A 19,457-nucleotide genomic window follows, 5' to 3' on the forward strand; every position below is an offset into this window, starting at 1 on the left:
AAAGGGGGGGGGGGGGGGGCCTTTAGTCGCGCATCGTTAGTCGCGGTTGCGCAACCGCGACTAATGGCTGTTGCAAACCGCGACGAAAGCCGTTTTTTCTACCAGTGTGCGTGCTTGTTTTTGTCCATTTCCCTATTAGGCCTTAGCCTTTTAACGGCCTTCTCCTACCTTAGGCCTTGGCCTTTTTACGTTTATTTCATCTTGGGCTGATCCCACAAATCAGCAGGTCCCACTTGTCAGACCACTCAAATAATTCAACCATCCAGTTTTTTACAGGTCCTACTTGTCAAGTTTTATTTTTCCAATTGCACAGTCATGATGAATACATGAAACTCTTTTGATAAGATCCATAAATAAGTCTGTTACAATAGATTTCCACAAAGCACGTGTATACAAAAAAGCAGAAGGCTACAACTGAATCTAGCGCAAAATGTATAAACCCGCCACAGGACCATATCCCTACAGCAGGCAACATCAATGATCAGCCGAAGCATGAAGAACAAAATAATGTCCGTCCACCTGGACGAACTCTTCCAACCTACAGGTCCCCTTCTTGCTGCTGCATCATCAGGATCTCATCCATCCATCCTGCACAACAACGAGCATCTAAAGTCAAATTAATCCACAAGTTGATGCTTTAAAAGATTGCCACAACTGTACTTATTATTGTGGAAGGAATTAATATGAGCAAAAGGCAACGCCATGTGTTTCTGCGCAAAAATATTCATTCAATGGTTCAGGATGGCCTGCATTTTACAAGTCAGCACATGAATAAAAGTACAAATTGGATCCTATTATGAAGCACATGTGCAACAGTTGTCTGCCGTTCCATGGACAGAAATAGCATAGCATGCCTCGAGGTAACTAGATTATTTTAACTAGTTAACTAGTATCGGGTACATAACACTGTACATTGTCCAACAACTAAACTTTGCCAAATTCTAATACAAAGATATGCAGACCATAGCTTCATATCACATAGGGACTTGACTCAAATATAATGCATGGCATCATGGCCAATCAACCAAAGAGGAGAATGGGATGGATAGAAGACTTACCAAATATGGAGAAGACAAGGTTGCTTCAGTTGGAGCGTGGTGAGCTCGACACTAAGAATCCGGTGCGATGACTGGGGTTTGTGCGCTCCAGAACACACTAAATACATGGTGCTGCAACAAGATATGCTAAAATGGGTATCCATCATTCAGTTTATCAAGAGAGATCAAGAATTCACATGTACAAACAAAAGCTAAATAATAAGTAGATATATGGGCACACAGTACACAGACACTAACTTTGGAAACTGCCACTAATTCCTCAAAGCTAACTAGCAATGAACGGTTATAATTTTATATTGAACGGTTCTAATACTACTTGACATAGGCATCCCCAATGGGCCTGCCGAAGATAGTACCCTGGGTTTACTGAAGGCCCACGACCCGAAGAATATGAAGATTCGGAAGCCCAAGTTGATATTAAGGAAAATTAGAATTGTAATAGAGATGGTGTTTGTAATCTTGCGGGATGAGTTGTAAACCCTCCCGGACTCTGTAATTTGTACAGTACGAATCCCTCGACTCCACCTCCTATATAAGGGGTAGTCGAGGGACAAAGAAAGCATCGAATCATTGTCTCTCAAACCCTAGTTTTCATAATCGCCGAGTACTTTTCGGCTGAAACCTTCGAGATCTACTTGCCCTCTACATCCAACTAAACCCTAGTCTACAACCCGTAGGCATTGACAAGTTAATACCTTGTCAATTGGCGCCGTCTGTGGGAATTAGAGGCATCAAGGATCTGGTCTCGATGGCACGTTCAAGATCGTCGACTTCATCAACCGCAAGCAACACAATGGATCGAGGTAAACAGATCGCAACTGGTCTTGTCGATTTTGTGCCTCACCCGCCCTCCCGTTTGGATGCATATGTGTATCTGGAGGAGCCTATGGAGATGACGTTCGGAAGATTCCACTTTCGAGTCGAGAAAGAGGGAACGTATCGTCTCGAAGTTCCGATCTCGTCGGGATTTTCGGCGGTCGATTCCGATTTTTCAAGCTCAACATCGTCGATCGAGTCAGGCGAAGAGGAGACTTCATCGCCACGCTTCATCAGCACCAGGGCAAGCGAAAATCTTGCCAAGATCTTCAGCAACATGTCCTTCGAGTCATCTGCGGACTCCTATATAAGCGATGACTCGAGCAGTGTCGACAGCTTCGACTTCATCGACAAGTCTGCCACAGTGGGCAAGGTCTTCACCAATCTTTATGATGGTGTCACCAAACCCAGCTTAGATCTGAATACAAAATACCATCAGATTTACGTCATCGGAGAACCAAGCCGTGATCAAGAGGAAACATCTGAGGCTTTCGACGATTTGGGAAATCCATATGTCGATCCCTCTGATTTACGACGAGGTCTAGGCAACAAATATATCGGGTCTGAACCTCGTGATAGAGTTCAACTCCCGCAAGCAGCATGGGACAGAGCCGCAAGAGCTATGGATGGCTCAGAACCAATGGCTACAACAGCCACACCAGAAGAATTACAAGCATATCAATATAGGCTCGCACAGGCCGCGAGGGAATTGGAAAAACAGACAGCTGCCCTGAACAGAAGAAAGGAGGCAGCCTCTGCGTCAAGCAGGCGAAGGGCAGAGCTGAGTCGACAATCTAGAACCTCGGGAGATAGCCACAGGGAAGCTCGAAACAGAGCAAGGTCAAGGTTGCAACATATACCCGAAGGGAAAAGAGAGCACTTGGTTCAAAACCTCGACATGTCTTTTATGTCGATAGACACAAGAGGGAATATTATCCCCAAGACACCAGAAGCTGGGTATATGGCGACACAAGCCTTTATCCTTGCGTCCAGGCCACCTCCAGGAGATCCAAGGGAAGCACTATACAACATGGCAATGGCAGGAGTTGGAGCCATGGGAACGGCGTTTGCATCAACACCGCCCGAAGGAACAGCCAGGCAAAAAAGTCCACGACCTGCGGCAGCAGCAGCAGCGACTCCCGAAGGAACAAGTGGAGCAAGAGACACGGCAGCACAAGCAAGGGTGGACAGAGCACGGCAAAGCAGAAGGGAACATCGGCACTCCCCAGAACTAAACGACGAGGATATGTGCGGTTTACCATGCTTCACAAGGAGAGTACGAAAAACTCGAGTCCCTTCGGGATTTAAGTTGCCTGATAACTTCAAGAAATTCGACGGCATGCAAGATCCAGAGGATTGGCTAGTTGATTACCTCGAGACGGTGAAGCTCACTGGAGGGACCAGAGCAACAGCTATGCAAAGCATCCAGGTGCATTTAAGTGGAGCCGCGCGATCTTGGATCAAAAAGCTTCCTCCAGGATCTATCGACAGCTGGGATAGCTTCGAGGACATATTCGTCAAGAATTTCCGATCCACCTGCAAAAAACCAGCATCGCTAGAGGAATTGCGGGCATGTCGACAGAAGCCATACGAATCAATGAGAAAATATATCCAGAGGTGGAATATCATCAAAAACTCGGCAGAGAATATATCTGACGAGAGAGCGATAGATGCGTTTGTCGCAGGAATCAGGCGAGGAGATTTTGTCGAGGATTTAGGGAGAACCAATCCAAAAACAGTATCAGCATTGATGGAGATAGCAAACAGATGGGCAGATGGAGAAGATGTTGTTCACAACAAACGGCATAGATCACCGGAGGAGGACCGCGGCCGAAATTATCAAAATAGGCGACGATTTCCTCGGCAGTACTCGGGTTATGATGCGCCTGGGCAAATTTCGGCTGGCTTCCGAGCAAGCGCTGGAGGAAACAATAGAGATGATTACCAGAGGAGTAACGAGCAGCGAGGCGACAATAGAGATGACTCGCGAAACAACAGGCAAAACTCTGGGTCGAGGTTCCAAAGGCCTTTCATGTCTCCCGAGGAGATGATGAACGGGCCGTGTCAAATGCATTTTTATCTTGACAACAACGGGAAAAGACAGTCGGGACATTTGCAGAAGGATTGCCGAAATTTTCAGGCAATGTTAAGGTGGGCTGGGCATGCCAATGCTCAGGCAGCACCCAGAAATCCTCAGGGGCCCAGGAGTGAAATTCACCTACCACCCCTCCCGCAATTACGGACGATAATCGACACCAGCTCAGAATTGCGGCAGCACCTGCACCACCGCCTTATGTTGATCCCAATTCCAATGGAGCGGTCTCGATGATTCAGAAAGGCAGGCCATCCAATAGAGCTCAGAAAGTAATCTCGCGACAGGTGTTCATGGCAGAGAAGATGCCTCCACCAACAGTCGAGTATCTTAATTGGTCAGGGCAAGATATTGGCTTCACAATAGCGGATCATCCACAGCAAGTTCCTCGACCAGGGCAATCAGCACTTATCTTACCAGCAGTAATTGCAGGATTCGACGTATCTCGAGTGTTCATAGATGGCGGCAGCAGTTTAAACCTTATGTATGCAGATACATTAAGGAAGATGAACATATCCCTAGCAAATCTAAAACCAACTGACACATGATTCCACGGCATTACACCAGAGAAGCCAAGTTATCCGCTGGGGAAGATTAATCTCGATGTTCAGTTTGGCACTCGAGAAAACTACAGAATAGAGAGGCTGGAATTCGAAGTCGTGGATTTCCCATCACAATACCACGCGTTGTTGGAACGACCAGCATATGCTAGGTTTATGGCGGTACCACATTACACGTACTTATTATGGAGGATGCCTGGGCCTAAGGGACCAATCACAGTCAAAGGGAGCTTTGCGCTAGCCGATAAGTGCGATAAGGATTTTCATCGACTGTCAGAAACTTTCGGGATGCAAGCAGAATATATGGCGTCAAGACTCACGACTGACTATGATGTGCTGCCAGATGTAGGAAGGCCAAACAAAGAATCAACTTTCAACACTGAGAAAAATTCTAAGGAGGTGCAGATTCACCCGAAAGACCCGAAGAATACGACGTCCATCGCAAAAGATATGGACCTCGCATAGGAAAGCGCGCTCGTCGAGTTCCTCCGTGAGAACTGGAAAATCTTCGCATGGTGTCCAGCTGACATGCCAGGAGTACACAGGGAACTTGCCGAGCACCACCTAAACTTGGATCCACTAGCGAGACCAATCAAACAACCGTTGCGGCGTTTTTCGGAGCCAAACCGCAAAGCTATGCTGTCAGAAATAGATTGACTAAGAGAAGCTGGTTTTATAAAAGAGCTGCATACAGAGGCTACATGGGTAGCAAATCCAGTGTTGGTGCCGAAGAAAAACACTAAAGTCCTTCGCATGTGCGTCTATTTTACGTGTCTCAGTAAACATTGTCCAAAGGATCACTTTCCCCTCCCGAGGATCGACCAAATCATCGACTCCACGGTAGGATGTGAACGTCTTTCCTTCTTGGATGCATACTCTGGTTATAACCAGATCAGATTGAAAGAAGAGGATGAGGTCAAAACAGCGTTCATCACAACTTATGGCGTGTTTTGCTACAGAACAATGCCTTTTGGTCTGAAAAACGCGGGAACAACATATCAGAGGATGATGCAAAAGTGCTTGGCGACACAAATTGGGAAAAACGTACAAGTGTACATTGACGATGTCGTCATAACATCAAAGAAGGGAACGACGCTAATTGAGGATTTGAAGGAAACTTTCGACAACCTTGACAAATTCTGCCTCAAGTTGAACCCGACGAAGTGTTCCTTTGGCGTCCCTGCAGGAGAACTTCTTGGTTTTCTAGTTTCAGCGAGAGGGATTGAGGCAAATCCCGAAAAAATCCAAGCGATAGTAACCATGAGGAAGCCAACAAAGTTAAAGGAAATACAGCAGTTAACTGGGCGAGTCGCAGCTTTAAGCAGATTTGTCGCCAGGCTGGGAGAAAAAGCGTTACCGTTCTATGCTTTAATCAAGCAAGGGGAGAAATTCCAGTGGAACGAAGAGGCTGATAGAGCTTTCGAGGATTTGAAGCGCACAATTTCGACACCACCAATCCTGGTGGCGCCGAAAGAGAAGGAACCTCTCCTGCTATACATCGCAGCCACACCCCAGGTGGTTAGCACGGTGCTAGTCGTTGAAAGAGAAGAAGAAGGAAAACTACATGGAGTGCAAAGGCCGGTATATTTTATTAGTGAAGTTTTATCTCCTTCAAAACAGTGGTACCCGCAGTACCAGAAATTAGCATATGGAGTATTTGATACGTCTCCGACGTATCGATAATTTCTTGTGTTCCATGCCACATTATTGATGTTATCTACATGTTTTATGCACACTTTATGTCATATTCGTGCATTTTCTGGAACTAACCTATTAACAAGATGCCGAAGAGCCGATTCTTTGTTTCTGCTGTTTTGGTTTCAGAAATCCTAGTAAGGAAATATTCTCGGAATTGGACGAAATCAACGCCCAGGGTCCTATTTTGCCACGAAGCTTCCAGAAGACCGAAGAGGAGACGAAGTGGGGCCACGAGGTGGCCAGACTACAGGGCGGCGCGGCCCAAGCCCTGGCCGCGCCGGCCTGTAGTGTGGGCCCCTCGTGCCGCCTCTTGACCTGCCCTTCCGCCTACTTAAAGCCTCCGTCGTGAAACCCCCAGTACCGAGAGCCACGATACGGAAAACCTTACTGAGACGCTGCCGCCGCCAATCCCATCTCGGGGGATTCAGGAGATCGCCTCCGGCACCCTGCCGGAGAGGGATTCATCTCCCAGAGGACTCTACGCCGCCATGGTCGCCTCCGGAGTGATGAGTGAGTAGTCTACCCCTGGACTATGGGTCCATAGCAGTAGCTAGATGGTTGTCTTCTCCCCATTGTGCTTAATTGTCGGATCTTGTGAGCTGCCTAACATGATCAAGATCATCTATCTGTAATTCTATATGTTGCGTTTGTTGGGATCCGATGAATAGAGAATACTTGTTATGTTGATTATCAAAGTTATGTCTATGTGTTGTTTATGATCTTGCATGCTCTCCGTTACTAGTAGATGCTCTGGCCAAGTAGATGCTTGTAACTCCAAGAGGGAGTATTTATGCTCGATAGTGGGTTCATGTCTCCGTGAATCTGGGAAGTGACAAATCTCTAAGATTATGGATGTGCTGTTGCCACTAGGGATAAAACATTGGTGCTATGTTCAAGGATGTAGTTACTGATTACATTACGCGCAATACTTAATGCAATTGTCTGTTGTTAGCAACTTAATACTGGAGGGGGTTCGGATGATAACCTGAAGGTGGACTTTTTAGGCATAGATGCATGCTAGATAGCGGTCTATGTACTTTGTCGTAATGCCCAATTAAATCTCACTATACTCATCATAATATGTATGTGCATGGTCATGCCCTCTTTATTTGTCAATTGCCCAACTGTAATTTGTTCACCCAACATGCTGTTTATCTTATGGGAGAGACACCTCTAGTGAACTGTGGACCCTGGTCCAATTCTCTATACTGAAATACAATCTACTGCAATACTGTTTTACTGTTTTCAGCAAACAATCATCTTCCACACAATACGGTTAATCCTTTGTTACAGCAAGCCGGTGAGATTGACAACCTCACTGTTTCGTTGGGGCAAAGTACTTTGGTTGTGTTGTGCAGGTTCCACGTTGGCGCCGGAATCTCTGGTGTTGCGCCTCACTACATCCCGCCGCCATCAACCTTCAACGTGCTTCTTGACTCCTACTGGTTCGATTAAACCTTGGTTTCTTACTGAGGGAAACTTGCCGCTGTGCGCATCACACCTTCCTCTTGGGGTTCCCAACGGACGTGTCAACCACACGCATCAAGCAAATTTCTGGCGCCGTTGCCGGGGACGAATCAAGACACTCCATCAATCCCGTCAACCGCCATCAAACCTCCCACGTCAACCACGCGCCAGTTGTGGACAGCAAGCAAATTTCTGGCGCCGTTGCCGGGGAGATCAAGACACGCTGCAAGGGGAGTCTCCACTTCCCAATCTCTTTACTTTGTTTTTGTCTTGCTTAGTTTTATTTACTACTTTGTTTGCTGCACTAAATCAAAATACAAAAAAATTAGTTGCTAGTTTTACTTTATTTGCTATCTTGTTTGCTATATCAAAAACACAAAAAAATTAGTTACTTGCATTTACTTTATCTAGTTTGCTTTATTTACTACTGCTAAAATGGCCACCCCTGAAAATACTAAGTTGTGTGACTTCACAACCACAAATAATAATGATTTCTTATGCACACCTATTGCTCCACCTGCTACTACAGCAGAATTCTTTGAAATTAAACCTGCTTTATTGAATCTTGTTATGCGAGAGCAATTTTCTGGTGTTAGTTCTGATGATGCTGCTGCCCATCTTAATAATTTTGTTGAACTATGTGAAATGCAAAAATATAAAGATGTAGATGGTGACATTATAAAATTAAAATTGTTCCCTTTCTCATTAAGAGGAAGAGCTAAAGATTGGTTGCTATCTCTGCCTAAGAATAGTATTGATTCATGGACTAAATGCAAGGATGCTTTTATTGGTAGATATTATCCCCCTGCTAAAATTATATCTTTGAGGAGTAGCATAATGAATTTTAAACAATTAGATACTAAACATGTTGCACAAGCATGGGAAAGAATGAAATCTCTGGTTAAAAATTGCCCAACCCATGGACTGACTACTTGGATGATCATCCAAACCTTCTATGCAGGACTAAATTTTTCTTCGCGGAATTTATTGGATTCAGCTGCTGGAGGTACCTTTATGTCCATCACTCTTGGTGAAGCAACAAAGCTTCTTGATAATATGATGATCAATTACTCTGAATGGCACACGGAAAGAGCTCCACAAGGTAAGAAGGTAAATTCTGTCGAAGAAACCTCTTCCTTGAGTGATAAGATTGATGCTATTATGTCTATGCTTGTGAATGATAGGACTAATGTTGATCCTAATAATGTTCCATTAGCTTCATTGGTTGCCCAAGAAGAACATGTTGATGTAAACTTCATTAAAAATAATAATTTCAACAACAATGCTTACCGAAACAATTCTAGTAACAACTATAGGCCATATCCTTATAATAATGGCAACGGCTATGGTAATTCTTATGGGAATTCTTACAACAATAATAAGAATTCACCCCCTGGACTTGAAGCCATGCTTAAAGAATTTATTAGTACACAAACTGCTTTTAACAAATCTGTTGAAGAAAAGCTTGGGAAAATTGATATACTTGCTTTTAAAGTCGATAGTCTTGCTGCTGATGTTGATCTTTTGAAATCGAAAGTTATGCCTAATAGGGATATTGAAAACAAAATTGTTACTACAGCAAATGCCATCCAAGTTAGAATTAATGAGAATATAAGATTAATGGCTGAACTGCGTGCTAGGTGGGATAGAGAAGAAAATGAAAAACTAGCTAAAGAGAAGAATGTAGCTAAAGTTTGGACTATTACCACGACTAGTAATGCTAATGCTACACATGTTGCTGCACCTCCTACTATTAATAATAAAAGAATTGGTGTTAGCAATGTTTCCACTTCTGATGCAAAGCGCGAGAAACTGTCTGAAACTGCTAAAACTGCTGAAACTGCCTGTGATAAAGCTGCTGAAATTTTTTCCAACATTGGGGATGATGATCCCATTGCTTTAGATTATAATGGTTTAAATTTTGATGATTGCAACATCTCTGAAGTTATAAAGTTCTTGCAAAAAGTCCTAATGCTAGTGCTATAAATTTGGCTTTCACGCAACATATTACAAATGCTCTCATAAAAGCTAGAGAAGAGAAACTAGAGCGCGAAGCCTCTATTCCTAGAAAGCTAGAGGATGGTTGGGAGCCCATCATTAAGATGAAGGTTAAAGATTTTGATTGTAATGCCTTATGTGATCTTGGTGCAAGTATTTCCGTTATGCCTAAGAAAATTTATAATATGCTTGACTTGCCACCGCTAAAAAATTGTTATTTGGATGTTAATCTTGCTGATCATTCTACAAAGAAACCTTTGTGGAAAGTTGATAATGTTCGCATTACCGTTAACAATAACCTTGTCCCCGTTGATTTTGTTGTCTTGGATATTGAATGCAATGCATCTTGCCCCATTATATTGGGAAGACCTTTTCTTCGAACCGTTGGTGCTATCATTGATATGAAGGAAGGTAATATAAAATATCAATTTCCTCTCAATAAAGGTATGGAACACTTCCCTAGAAAGAGAATGAAGTTACCTTTTGATTCTATTATTAGAACAAACTATGATGTTGACACTTCGTCTCTTGATAATACTTGATACACACTTTCTGCGCCTAGCTGAAAGGCGTTAAAGAAAAGCGCTTATGGGAGACAACCCATGGTTTTTACTACAGTACTTTGTTTTTATTTTGTGTCTTGGAAGTTGTTTACTACTGTAGCAACCTCTCCTTATCTTAGTTTAGTGTTTTGTTGTGCCAAGTAAAGTCGTTGATAGTAAAGTTCATACTAGATTTGGATTACTGCGCAGAAACAGATTTCTTTGCTGTCACGAATCTGGGAAAAATTCTCTTTAGGTAACTCAGAAAATTATGCCAATTTACGTGAGTGATCCTCAGATATGTACGCAACTTTCATTCGATTTGAGCATTTTCATTTGAGCAAGTCTGGTGCCTCGATAAAATTCGTCAATACGAACTGTTCTATTTTGACAGATTCTGCCTTTTATTTCGCATTGCCTCTTTTGCTATGTTGGATGAATTTCTTTGATCCATGAATGTCCAGTAGCTTTATGCAATATCCAGAAGTGTTAAGAATGATTATGTCACCTCTGAACATGTTAATTTTTATTGTCCACTAATCCTCTAATGAGTTGTTCTAAGTTTGGTGTGGAGGAAGTTTTCAAGGATCAAGAGAGGGAGATGATACAACATGATCAAGGAGAGTGAAAGCTCTAAGCTTGGGGATGCCCCGGTGGTTCACCCCTGCATATTCTAAGAAGACTCAAGTGTCTAAGCTTGGGGATGCCCAAGGCATCCCCTTCTTCATCGACAATATTATCAGGTTCCTCCCCTGAAACTATATTTTTATTCCATCACATCTTATGTGCTTTTCTTGGAGCGTCGGTTTATTTTTGTTTTTGTTTTGTTTGAATAAAATGGATCCTAGCATTCACTTTATGGGAGAGAGACACGCTCCGCTGTAGCTGTTATCACCAGAATTTGACCGAGTCAAAGGTGGGCCGCGATCAAGATGGACTTGAAGAATATACATGGAAGAAATACATGAATCGGCCTGTTATGCAAAGTTTGGGCTAGTTGGCCCGTGTATCTGTAATATAGTAGGATACGTATCGGTTAGTTAGAGTTTGGCTCGTGCACGGTTGGGATTATTCCCACGTTAGAAAGTCTACGGACTATAAATATGTATCTAGGGTTTATGAAATAAACAACAATCACGTTCACCACAAACCAATCTAGGCGCATCGCCAACTCCCTTGTCTCGAGGGTTTCTTCCGGGTAAGCATCATGCTGCCTAGATCGCATCTTGCGATCTAGGCAGTACAAGTTTATTCGTTGTTCATGCGTTGCTCGTACTGAAGCCTTTTTGATGGCGAGCAACGTAGTTATCTTAGGTGTGTTAGGGTTAGCATTGTTCTTCGTATTATGCTGTCGTAGTGCAACCCTTAGACATCTAGCCGCCCTTACGCCTATCTTAGGTGTAGGGGCGGCACCCCACTTGATCATTATTTAGTAGATCCGATCCGTTATGGTTGCTCCTTGTTCTTCAAGGATTAGTTTAATATCTGCATAGTTAGGCCTTACAAAGGGTTGGAGGATCCAGCGACGCGTAGGGTGTAGTTTGCTAGCCCTAGACAGGACGTTCCGGGGATCAACCTCGTGTTGGTTTTTAGGCCCTGTCTAGGATCGGCTTACGATCACCGTGCGTGACCGCGAGGCCCAATCACGAGTAGGACGTTTCGATTATGCGGTGAAAACCCTAAATCGTCGTAGATCGTTTTAGCTTTATCTTGATCAAGCAGGACCACCATATATTCGTACACCTCGTACGAATCATGGGTGGATCGGCTCCTTGAGCCGATTCACAGGACAACCTGAGAGCCGATCGAGGTTCGTATTTAATGTTTACGTGTATGCCATGCAGGAAACTAAGCGAGGCATCTCCATCACCTTCCTGACCAGGTATAGGTCAGGTGGCACGCCCTTGCACCAGAATCGGACGTGCGTGCCAGAGTCTTTCCGGGCCGTCGCTCGGAGGGACCAGGGCCAGCCGCAGCCCTAAGTTGCTCCCGGCTCTCCTGTGTTGCCCGTCGCTGCTCGCCGGTGGGTTTCTGACCGCAACAGTAGCATATGGACAAGTATGTCCTTAGGCTCTACTCATAATATTCATGGCGAAGTTTCTTCTTCGTTAAATTGTTATATGGTTGGAATTGGAAAATGATACATGTAGTAAATTGCTATAATGTCTTGGATAATGTGATACTTGGCAATTGTTGTGCTCATGTTTAAGCTCTTGCATCATATACTTTGCACCCATTAATGAAGAAATACATAGAGCATGCTAAAATTTGGTTTGCATATTTGGTCTCTCTAAGGTCTAGATAATTTCTAGTATTGAGTTTGAACAACAAGGAAGACGGTGTAGATTCTTATAATGTTTACAATATGTCTTTTATGTGAGTTTTGCTGCACCGGTTCATCCTTTTGTTTGTTTCAAATAGCCTTGCTAGCCTAAACCTTGTATCGAGAGGGAATACTTCTCATGCATCCAAAATCCTTGAGCCAACCACTATGCCATTTGTGTCCACCATACCTACCTACTACATGGTATTTCTCCGCCATTCCAAAGTAAATATATTGAGTGCTACCTTTAAAATCCCATCATTCACCTTTACAATATATAGCTCATGGGACAAATAGCTTAAAAACTATTGTGGTATTGAATATGTACTTATGCACTTTATCTCTTATTAAGTTGCTTATTGTGCGATAACCATGTTCACTGGGGACGCCATCAACTATTCTTTGTTGAATATCATGTGATTTGCTATGCATGTTCGTCTTGTCTGAAGTAAGAGAGATCTACCACCTTATGGTTAAGCATGCATATTGTTAGAGAAGAACATTGGGCCGCTAACTAAAGCCATGATCCATGGTGGAAGTTTCAGTTTTGGACATATATCCTCAATCTCATATGAGAAAATTATTAATTGTTGTTACATGCTTATGCATAAAAGAGGAGTCCATTATCTGTTGTCTATGTTGTCCCGGTATGGATGTCTAAGTTGAGAATAATCAATAGCGAGAAATCCAATGCGAGCTTTCTCCTTAGACCTTTGTACAGGCGGCATAGAGGTACCCCTTTGTGACACTTGGTTAAAACATATGCATTGCGATGATCCGGTAGCCCAAGCTAATTAGGACAAGGTGCGGGCACTATTAGTATACTATGCATGAGGCTTGCAACTTGTAAGATATAATTTACATGATACATATGCTTTATTACTACCGTTGACAAAATTGTTTCATGTTTTCAAAATCAAAGCTCTAGCACAAATATAGCAATCGATGATTTTCCTCTATGGAGGACCATTCTTTTACTTTTATTGTTGAGTCAGTTCACCTATTTCTCTCCACCTCAAGAAGCAAACACTTGTGTGAACTGTGCATTGATTCCTACATATTTGCATATTGCACTTATTATATTACTCTATGTTGACAATATCCATGAGATATACATGTTACAAGTTGAAAGCAACCGCTAAAACTTAATCATCCTTTGTGTTGCTTCAATGCTTTTACTATGAATTATTGCTTTATGAGTTAACTCTTATGCAAGACTTATTGATGCTTGTCTTGAAGTACTATTCATGAAAAGTCTTTGCTTTATGATTCACTTGTTTACTCATGTCATATACATTGTTTTGATCGCTGCATTCACTACATATGCTTTACAAATAGTATGATCAAGGTTATGATGGCATGTCACTCCAGAAATTATCTTTGTTATCGTTTTACCTGCTCGGGACGAGCAGAACTAAGCTTGGGGATGTTGATACGTCTCCGACGTATCGATAATTTCTTGTGTTCCATGCCACATTATTGATGTTATCTACATGTTTTATGCACACTTTATGTCATATTCGTGCATTTTCTGGAACTAACCTATTAACAAGATGCCGAAGAGCCAGTTGCTGTTTTCTGCTGTTTTTGGTTTCAGAAATCCTAGTAACGAAATATTCTCGGAATTGGACGAAATCAACGCCCTGGGTCCTATTTTGCCACGAAGCTTCCAGAAGACCGAAGAGGAGACGAAGTGGGGCCACGAGGTGGCCAGACTACAGGGCGGCGCGGCCCAAGCCCTGGCCGTGCCGGCCTGTAGTGTGGGCCCCTCGTGCCGCCTCTTGACATGCCCTTCCGCCTACTTAAAGCCTCCGTCGCGAAACCCCCAGTACCGAGAGCCACGATACGGAAAACCTTACTGAGACGCCGCCGCCGCCAATCCCATCTCGGGGGATTCAGGAGATCGCCTCCGGCACCCTGCCGGAGAAGGGATTCATCTCCCGGAGGACTCTACGCCGCCATGGTCGCCTCCGGAGTGATGAGTGAGTAGTCTACCCCTGGACTATGGGTCCATAGCAGTAGCTAGATGGTTGTCTTCTCCTCATTGTGCTTAATTGTCGGATCTTGTGAGCTGCCTAACATGATCAAGATCATCTATCTGTAATTCTATATGTTGCGTTTGTTGGGATCCGATGAATAGAGGATACTTGTTATGTTGATTATCAAAGTTATGTCTATGTGTTGTTTATGATCTTGCATGCTCTCCGTTACTAGTAGATGCTCTGGCCAAGTAGATGCTTGTAACTCCAAGAGGGAGTATTTATGCTCGATAGTGGGTTCATGTCTCCGTGAATCTGGGGAAGTGACAGAAATCTCTAAGATTATGGATGTGCTGTTGCCACTAGGGGTAAAACATTGGTGCTATGTTCAAGGATGTAGTTACTGATTACATTACGCACAATACTTAATGCAATTGTCTGTTGTTAGCAACTTAATACTAGAGGGGGTTCAGATGATAACCTGAAGGTGGACTTTTTAGGCATAGATGCATGCTGGATAGCGGTCTATGTACTTTGTTGTAATGCCCAATTAAATCTCACTATACTCATCATAATATGTATGTGCATGGTCATGCCCTCTTTATTTGTCAATTGCCCAACTGTAATTTGTTCACCCAACATGCTGTTTATCTTATGGGAGAGACACCTCTAGTGAACTGTGGACCCCGGTCCAATTCTCTATACTGAAATACAATCTACTGCAATACTGTTTTACTGTTTTCTGCAAACAATCATCTTCCACACAATACGGTTAATCCTTTGTTACAGCAAGCCGGTGAGATTGACAACCTCACTCTTTCGTTGGGGCAAAGTACTTTGGTTGTGTTGTGCAGGTTCCACGTTGGCGCCGGAATCTCTTGTGTTGCGCCGCACTACATCCCGCCGCCATCAACCTTCAACGTGCTTCTTGACTCCTACTGGTTCGATTAAACCTTGCTGAGGGAAACTTGCCGCTGTGCGCATCACACCTTCCTCTTGGGGTTCCCAACGGACGTGTCAACCACACGCATCAGTATTCACGACAGCAAGAAAATTGCGCCACTATTTTTTGGCACACTCGATCATAGTGGTCAATGAAGCACCTCTATCACATATACTGAACAATCCAGAAGCCACATGACGTGTCTCCCTTTGGGGAATAGAACTCTCCCCTCGGGACATCACGTATGAAAAAAGAAAAGCAATCAAGTCGCAAATTCTGCCAGATTTCATTGCAGAGTGGATGGAACTACAAAATACAGGACCCCCAGATTTGTCGAGAACCTGGACCATGAACTTCGATGGATCCAAGAGAGTAGAAGGAGTTGGTGCAGGGGTGATACTCATATCACCTGAAGGCGACAAATTAAAGTACGTCCTACGGATGACGTTCCCGAACGCATCTAACAATGAAGCAGAATATGAGGCCCTTATACATGGGATGAAGATGGCGAAAGCTTGCAGCGCAACTCGACTAAAGATCTTCGGCGACTCACAATTGGTAGCTCAACAGGTTGTGAACCAATGTGATGCAGTCAACGACAGCATGGTGGCATACAAGGAGGTATACAATGAACTCGAGAAGCTGTTTGATGGATGCGAAGTAAATCACATCAGCAGGCTGAGCAACGATGAAGCCGATGTTCTTGCAAACATCGGGTCGCAGTGCCTTGCAATACCGCCAGGAGTGTTTTGGGAAGAAATAGCTGAGAGATCCACAAAGCCAAAGAAGGCGCAGAAAAAAACGAAGGAGGAGAAAACTTCGGCGCCTCTCAAAGAAGCTCTAGACGAAGAAGAGGACCAGGAGCTGGTGATGATGGTAGAAGTTCCATGGATGCAAGCGTACATATCGTATATCCTAAGGAAAGATATACCTGAAGATCCAGTTGAAGCAAGGTGAGTTATTCGACGATCCAAAGCTTTCACAGTGGTCAAAGGGGAGTTATACAAACGAAGTATTTCGGGCGTGCTGCAGAGGTGCGTTACACCCGAAGAAGGAAGAATTATCCTAAAGGACGTGCACGAAGGAATATGTGGTCACCACGCGAGCAGTCGAGCTATTGCCGCCATAGTTTTTCGGGCAGGATTTTACTGGTTGACAGCAATCGAGGACGCAAAAGAGATAGTACGAACCTGCGACGCGTGCCAAAGATTCGCCGCAAAACCCCACTCTCCGGCAGCAGAGCTAATGCCAATACCATTGTCTTGGCCCTTTGCCCAATGGGGACTCGATATGGTTGGAAAATTGCACAAGGCTTCGCCAGGAGGATATGAGTACATGTTGGTTGCTGTCGACAAATTCACCAAGTGGGTAGAAGCAAAGCCAATAAACTCACTAGACGCAGCGTCGGCAATAAAGTTTGTGAAGGGCCTCGTTTTTCGGTTCGAAGTACCTCATAGCATCGTCACAGACAACGGCAGTAACTTTACAGCTAAGGAGTTCAAGGCATACTGCGCAGAGGTAGGCATCAAATTGCACTTCGCGTCAGTTGGGCACCCACAAACCAACGGCCAAGTCGAGAAAGCCAATGGTATCATCTGCAATGGCATTAAAAAGCGCATGTTAGGACCGTTTGAAAAGGCTCGACATACCTGGCCAGAAGAATTGCCAAGTGTTTTGTGGAGCATCCGAACAACACCAAATACGGCGACACAAGAAACTCCGTTTTTTCTTATCCACGGAGCCGAGGCAGTACTACCAATTGAAATAGAGCATGACTCCCCAAGAGTGACGGAGTATGACGAGGAAACCTCAAGAAAAGCTCGGGAAGATGATGTAGATGCACTCGATGAAGCTCGAGATAAAGTACTATCACGAGTCACCAAGTACCAGCAGGACCTGAAAAACTACCACAGTCGATGATTGCGGCCAAGATCTTTTCAGGTCGGCGATTTGGTCCTACGGCTCAACCAGCAAAGCACCGAAAAGCTCGAGTCACCATGGTTGGGCCCTTACGTCATCACAGAAGTAATCGACGGAGGAGCATACAGGATCAAGGACAAGAAGACAGGGGTTCCCGAGAAAAACCCCTGGAACGTGGCGCAGCTCAGGCGGTTTTACGCTTAGAGTCAAAATATAGTCCTCCTCTGTAAAAATAAAATGTACTGAAACACCCGCGAGTTTTCAGATGCACTCTTTTCCTTTTCAGGGCACCGAGTGGGGCTGGAAAGGTTTTTAATGAGGCGGGCTCGCGGTGCTGCAATATAATAAAGATAGTGGAGATATACTTCTTGTTTTTCAACATGCTCGGGGGCTAAAAGCCTTCAAAGTTACAAAATATACACAATATAGACGAACCAGACTTACAAAAATATTTCACCTTGGTACAAAAATACCTCGCCAAATAGACAATCAGGGGCTAACACCCATAAATATAGTATACTCATCAAAATTCTATTGCTTTGGTCTGAAAACCTTGCAACAAAAATATAGAACGTCGCCACCAAGACACTCGGGGGCTTGACGATCAAAAACAGAAAAAATATAAATATACATAGTTGGCAGCTTTACAATATAGATACACAAAGACGCATCAATGGAGAAAATACAGCAAGAAAAAGGAAAAAACCCTCAGCGGATACCTAGCACATGGTCTATGGTTATTCGCTCATTGGAAGCACGAGTACTATGCTCGGCATAGCTACCCTTCACAAAGAACTCAGCATCCATCCGAAGAAGTTCATCCATCATATCTTCGGCTACAGGAGTCACAAGATCATCAATTTTGCCCATGTTTCTCTTCTTTTTTGACATCTTAGCCAGGCACTTGGAAACAATTTGATTCATGGGAAATTTTGGATAGCAAATCTTTATCATCATCATAGAAAATCTTGCTCCAGCAGAGAGTTGAGCTCGCACGAAGCCATGGATTCGAGGATCATCTCGAAATTTCTCCATCAAAGCAGGAAGAGTTTCTGGCATCTTGTTGCGCGGGAACATGGTTCCATACACTAAAAACAAGGTCTTTGTACAGAAGTCGAGAAAATCACGGACCTGGGCCGCGCGATCTTGGAATCTGACAAATTGGCGGGTACGCTCAGGGGTAACCCAAAAGTTAGAACCATGTTGTGCAGCAAGTCTGAGTAGAACACTGGCTCGAGCTTCAACGCGTTGATCTTCGGCAGCAGTATCCAAAAAAGAGCCTGGTTCAGCGGAGAAAATATTAAGGGAAAATAGCAGGAATTACATCAAGTATGGTTATGCATAGGAAGCATACCTGTCATATCCAAACTGGCGTCACTCATTAGTTGAAGCATGTAATTTTCTCGAGAAGAAGCTTCGGTAGCCTCAGCAACCGCGGCATCCTTTGCAGCAATGGCATCTTGAGCCTGTTGAAGAGCAATTTTTTCTCTCTCCGAAGATCTTCGAGACTGTTCCATTAGCACAAGCATTTGTTTTTTCATGGATTGAAGTTGCTGGCGAAGTTCTTGCAAATCTTGCGACAAATGTTTACTCGAAGAGCCTTCGATGAGGCTATCATCGACGAGTGTTTTCTTCGAGAAGGAGGAAGCCGGAGAAGTATCGGCGGGATGAGGATTTGCAGAGTAGTTATCAAATATCAACTGGAAAAGAAAATCTCAATATCAAATGATCGCGCAAGATAGAATTCCATTGATCTTCAGGAAATTTACACAGACATTACAGAAGGAGTTCTTCAAAAGGATTACTAGGACAATTATCGTCAAAGCTATTGTGGCGACAACGGCAAAAGAAACAGGAAAAATAAAAAAATAAAAAGAAGGGGCATTCAACTAGACCTCCGGCTTCGACGAGCTAGGAGTCGAAGTTGGCCTGATTCCGAGATAGGCCAGGATCTTCTTCGTGTTGGGCTTTGCCGCCCTGATCAGTGCTCGCCACTTTGTGGTCTCCATCTCTTCTGTGTCGCCCACTTTCATCCAGTCGATAGTTTGCTGGCTATCAGCA

At 43.9% G+C, this 19,457-nt stretch overlaps 1 long non-coding RNA gene across 2 annotated transcripts in view; it reads right to left on the reverse strand.

Annotated features, from left to right (window-relative positions):
* Positions 1-316: 316 nt before the first annotated feature.
* LOC127292663 (uncharacterized) overlaps positions 317-19,457 on the reverse strand; it is an 81,095-nt gene continuing 61,954 nt past the window's right edge. For both annotated transcript variants that reach the window (XR_007845298.2, XR_007845296.2), the window contains exons 4-5: positions 1,059-1,169; positions 317-588 (exon numbers count right to left, since the gene is read on the reverse strand). This is a non-coding gene — a long non-coding RNA (uncharacterized lncRNA). The remainder of the gene's footprint in view (positions 589-1,058; positions 1,170-19,457) is intronic.

Source organism: Lolium perenne, chromosome 4, assembly GCF_019359855.2.
Source record: "Lolium perenne isolate Kyuss_39 chromosome 4, Kyuss_2.0, whole genome shotgun sequence".
In the NCBI taxonomy this organism is placed as follows: Eukaryota; Viridiplantae; Streptophyta; class Magnoliopsida; order Poales; family Poaceae; genus Lolium; species Lolium perenne.